The sequence below is a fragment of the Bombina bombina genome, chromosome 7 (assembly GCF_027579735.1).
Source record: "Bombina bombina isolate aBomBom1 chromosome 7, aBomBom1.pri, whole genome shotgun sequence".
Taxonomy (NCBI): domain Eukaryota; kingdom Metazoa; phylum Chordata; class Amphibia; order Anura; family Bombinatoridae; genus Bombina; species Bombina bombina.
Window position 1 is genome coordinate 460,932,789 of NC_069505.1, and position 5,022 is coordinate 460,937,810.

A 5,022-nucleotide genomic window follows, 5' to 3' on the forward strand; every position below is an offset into this window, starting at 1 on the left:
TCAGACTGATAGACATATGGAGAACGCGTAATCCCGAAGCTAGAGACTACACTTGTATAGCTCCCTCTAAACACACTCTTTCCCGTATAGACTATTTCTTAATCTCAAAAATATTGAATGCATATGTCACAGATATTAAAAGTGATGTAGTCACACTATCTGACCATGCCCCAGTCAAATTTACCTTAACCATTAAAAAAGATCCCCTAAAGAAAACAGATTTTTTTCCCCCAACATACCTCTATAAAGACCCTAATCTTTATAACTACCTAATAGGCGAGTGGCATGCCTATTGCACTCTTAATGCACAGCACCTTCAGAACCCCCTACTCTTCTGGGAAGCTGCTAAAGCAGTGTTGAGAGGATTTGTCACAAACTAAGTGGCCGGAATTAGGACGAAATCTGTGGTGAAAGAGGAATTGCTGTTCAAGCAATTAATCAACGCCCAAAATAAATACCTTAAGGCCCCAAATGAAAATAATAGAGAACGTTACAAACAAATCAAGTTATCCAGAGACAACCTTTTATTACAAAAAACTTACAAAAAGCCACAAATAGATCACAAGCAAGATTTTATAGGTTTGGCAACAAGACTAGCAGTTCCCTTGCAACTCTAACTAAATTAATTAGTGTCAGGGTGCCAGGAATCAGACTGAGACGAGAAGTGCAAAAATAATCACACCTTTATTAATAGCAAAAAATAATAAAAAGTCCACAAGTCAAATAACAAGCCAGGAATCAAAACCAGAGCTGGTAGTCAGACCAGCCGAGTCAGGAGCCAAAGCGAGTAGTCAGACGAGCCGGAATCAGAAACAAGGAGAACAGCAAAGTCAGGAACAAGCCAGGGATCAGGAACCAGGAGGGACGTCAGACATCCAGGTAATACACAGGAGCTCTCACAAACAGGTCTGAGACAACGCAAGGGCAAAGCATACTGAACAGAGGCCCTTTAAATAATAAGTGATGACATCACAATTCTGAGACTGCATCCTGTCTCACACGGATGGTGTACACCAGTCTGGCCATAAAAGGAAGTGCAGGAAATGAGCAGCATCACACAGTATGCACCAGAGTCAGTAAGAGAGGTGAGTAAAATGGCTGCAAGCAGCACATTGCAAACAAAGCAGGGAAAAAACCCTGACAGTACCCTCCCCTCAACGACCCCTCCCCCGCGGGAGGACAAAAGGCTTATTGGGGAAACGGGCATGGAAGGCACGGAGGAGGGCAGGAGCATGAACATCAGAGGAGGGAACCCATGAACTCTCCTCCAGACCGTAGGCCCTCCAGTGAACCAAATACTGTACGCGGCCCCTGGACATACAAGAGTCAATAATGCTGCTGACCTCATACTCCTCATGGTTGTCAACAAAGATAGAATATGGACGAGGCAACACAGTGGTAAACCGATTACAAACCAATGGTTTCAAGAGGGAGACATGAAAAACATTGGAGAGGCGCATTGCAGGACGAAGGTCAAGAGCGTAGGCCACAGGATTAACCCATCAGAGTATTCGAAAAGTACCAACATAACGGGGAGCCAGTTTATTGGAAGGCACAAGAAGATTCAAGTTGCGGGAGGACAGCCAAACTCTCTCACCAACCTGGTAGGAAGGCGCGGGCAGACGCCTACGATCAGCCTGGAACTTTTGGCGCTGCATAGAACGATGAAGGCAATCCTGAATCTGCACCCACTTGGAACTGAGTTGCCGAAGATGCTCCTCCAAAGCCGGAATACCCTGAGACATGAATGAATCGGGCAACAAGGATGGTTGAAACAATGAACGGGGATAACTTGGAGGAAGCATTAATAGCACTATTACGAGCAAACTCTGCCCAAGGTAACAGTTCAGACCAAATATTGTGGTGATCTGAAACATAGCAACAGAGGAACTGTTCCAGAGCTTGATTAGACCGTTCCGCAGCCCCATTGGATTGAGGGCGATATGCCGTTGAGAAGGAAAGCTGGATCCCCATTTGAGCACAAAAGGAACGGCAAAATCTGGAGACAAACTGGCTACCCCGGTCCGACACTATCTCCTTGGGTAACCCATGTAAACGGAAGACCTCCCGGGCAAAAATTGAAGCAAGCTCCTGAGCGGTAGGCAACTTCTTCATGGGAATGCAATGTGACATTTTAGAAAAACGGTCAACCACCATAAGGATAACAGTATTGCCATTGGAAACAGGGAGCTTGACAATGAAGTCCATGGAAAGATGTGTCCAAGGATGCTCACCATTAGCAATAGGTTGAAGAAGACCCACAGGAAGAAGTTGAGGAGTCTTATTCTGTGTACAAACTGAGCAGGAGGCAACATACGCAGCAACATCAGAACGAAGACCTGGCCACCAGAATTGTTGAGTGACAGACCAAATCATTTGGTTCTTGCCTGGGTGACCTGCGGCTTTAGGATAGTGGTAAGTGTGCAAAAGTTTAGTTCGAAGATTATCAGGAACAAAACACTTACCACTAGGTTTCTCAGGAGGTGCATTGGTTTGTGCAGCCAGGATCTCCTTCCCCAAGGAAGAAGTCAAATTAGTACGTATGGTAGCCAAAATATGGTCAGGAGGTATAACTGGAGTAGGTACAGACTCCTCCTTGGACACAGGGGATAATTGTTGAGAGGGCATCAGCCCTAACATTCTTACTAACAGGCAGGTAGGAGACCACATAATTAAACCGAGAGATAAATAGTGCCCATCTGGCCTGTCGGGGTGACAAACGTTTTGCTTCAGATAGATAAGTTAAATTCTTGTGGTCAGTAAGAATGAGCACTGGCACGCTAGTACCCTCGAGAAGATGCCTCCATTCCTTGAGTGCCAAAATTATGGCCAGTAATTCCCTGTCGCCAATTTCATAATTGCACTCTGCTGGAGACAATTTCTTAGAGAAGAAACCACACGGATGCAAGGAACCGCCAGGCGTTGGACGTTGAGACAAGGGGGCACCTACTCCAGTCTCAGATGCATCGACCTCAAGAACGAAAGGCAGGACAGGGTTAGGATGAGCCAGAACTGGAGCGGCAACAAAGGCAGTCTTAAGACTATCAAAGGCCTTAATGGCAGTAGGTGACCAGTGGAGTGGATCATTCTCTTTAAGGGTCATGTCTGTGATAGGTTTGACCAAGGAAGAAAAGTTTTTAATAAACTTTCTATAGTAATTGGTGAACCCCAAAAAACGTTGAATAGACCGAAGACCAACTGGGCGAGGCCACTGCAGAACTGCAGATAACTTGTCAGGATCCATGGAGAACCCTGCAATGGAGATAACATAACCTAGGAAGGTTACTTGAGTCTGATGGAACTTACATTTCTCGAGTTTACAAAACAGGCCGTTCTCACAAAGTCTCTGAAGAACTCGTGTAACATCAAAACGATGAGCCTCAAGTGTGGGTGAGTGTATGAGGATGTCGTCCAAGTACACCACAACACACTGTTTCAACATATCTCGTAGGACATCATTAATAAATTCCTGGAAAACAGCAGGAGCATTACATAGGCCAAAGGGCATTACAAGATACTCATAATGCCCGCTCCTGGTGTTAAATGCAGTTTTCCATTCATGGCCCTCCTTGATTCTAACGAGATTGTACGCTCCGCTAAAATCAAGTTTAGTAAAGACAGTTGCTCCCTTGAGGCGGTCAAAGAGTTCCGTAATGAGCGGAATAGGGGAAGCATTCTTAATGGTAAGATGATTAAGACCCCTATAATCGATGCATGGTCTTAACTTGCCACCCTTTTTCTTCACAAAGAAGAAGCCAGCCACTGCAGGAGAGCAGGATTTGCGGATGATCCCCTGCGACAGAGCATCCACAACATACTCCTCAATAGCACAATTCTCTGCAACAGACAGAGGGTAAACCCGGCCCTAGGAGGAATGGCTCCGGGTTGCAACGTGCCGGCACGCACCTTGTCAAAAACGTTTAGGAACTCTCGGTACTCCTCTGGCAATTGAGATACCGAAGAAGTGCACAAGACTTTAACTGGTTTCCGAAGAAAAGTGGAAATACATTGCGGAGACCATGACAAAATTTCAGACCTGCGCCAGTCGAGACTGGGATTGTGCTTTTGGAGCCAGGGATAACCCAGAACAACTGGAAAATGGGAAGAGTTTATCACCTGGAACTGGAGGGTTTCAAAATGGAGAGCCCCAACAGCCATGGATAACGGAGCAGTTTTGTGACTAACGACTGCGGGCTGAAGGGGCCTGCCATCAATGGCCTCAATAGCAAGCGGAACGGACAGAGGCAAAACAGGAATGGAGTGCTTGATACAAAAGCACTGTCAATGAAATAGCCCGCAGCACCGGAGTCAACAAGAGCCTGGGTGACTATGGAGGAGTCCACCCAGGAAAAGACAACCGTGACCAAAGGTTTCTCCTTTAGCAGTTCCGGGGACGAGGATAAACCACCCAAGGTCTGCCCCCGACAGGACCTTAGGTGTGAGCGTTTCGTGGCCGTGTAGGACAAGACTTCAAAAGGTGGCCCTGTAACCCACAATAAAGGCAGAGCCCCTCCCTCCTCCTAAAGGCCCTCTCCACCGCGGAGAGACACGTGAATCCCAACGGCATCGGCTCAGCTGTACCTTGTGACTCGAGACCAGAAGGCATGGGAGAAGAGGGAGGCATGGGTGGGAACGAACACGTAGGAGACAACGGAACAGGCGGCTTCCGCAAGCGCTCCTTGAAAGAGGGCCTCTCATTTAGTCTGATGTTAATTAGGATTAAAAAAAAGACACCAATGCCTCGAGATCTTCTGGTAAATATCTGGCAGCAACTTCATCTTCGCATTAGAGAGCCCATGAAAGAAGGCGGCAACAAGGGCTTCATTGTTTCAACCTACCTCTGCGGCAAGCGTACGGAACTCAATGGCATACTGAGCAACAGATCTTGTACCTTGCTGAATGGACATGAGTCGTTTAGCAGCAGAGGAGGAGCGAGCCGGAACATCAAAAGGAGGCCACAAATTCAGGGTAATTTGAAATCACAGGTTTATTAGTCTCCCACAAGGGATTAGCCCAGGCAAG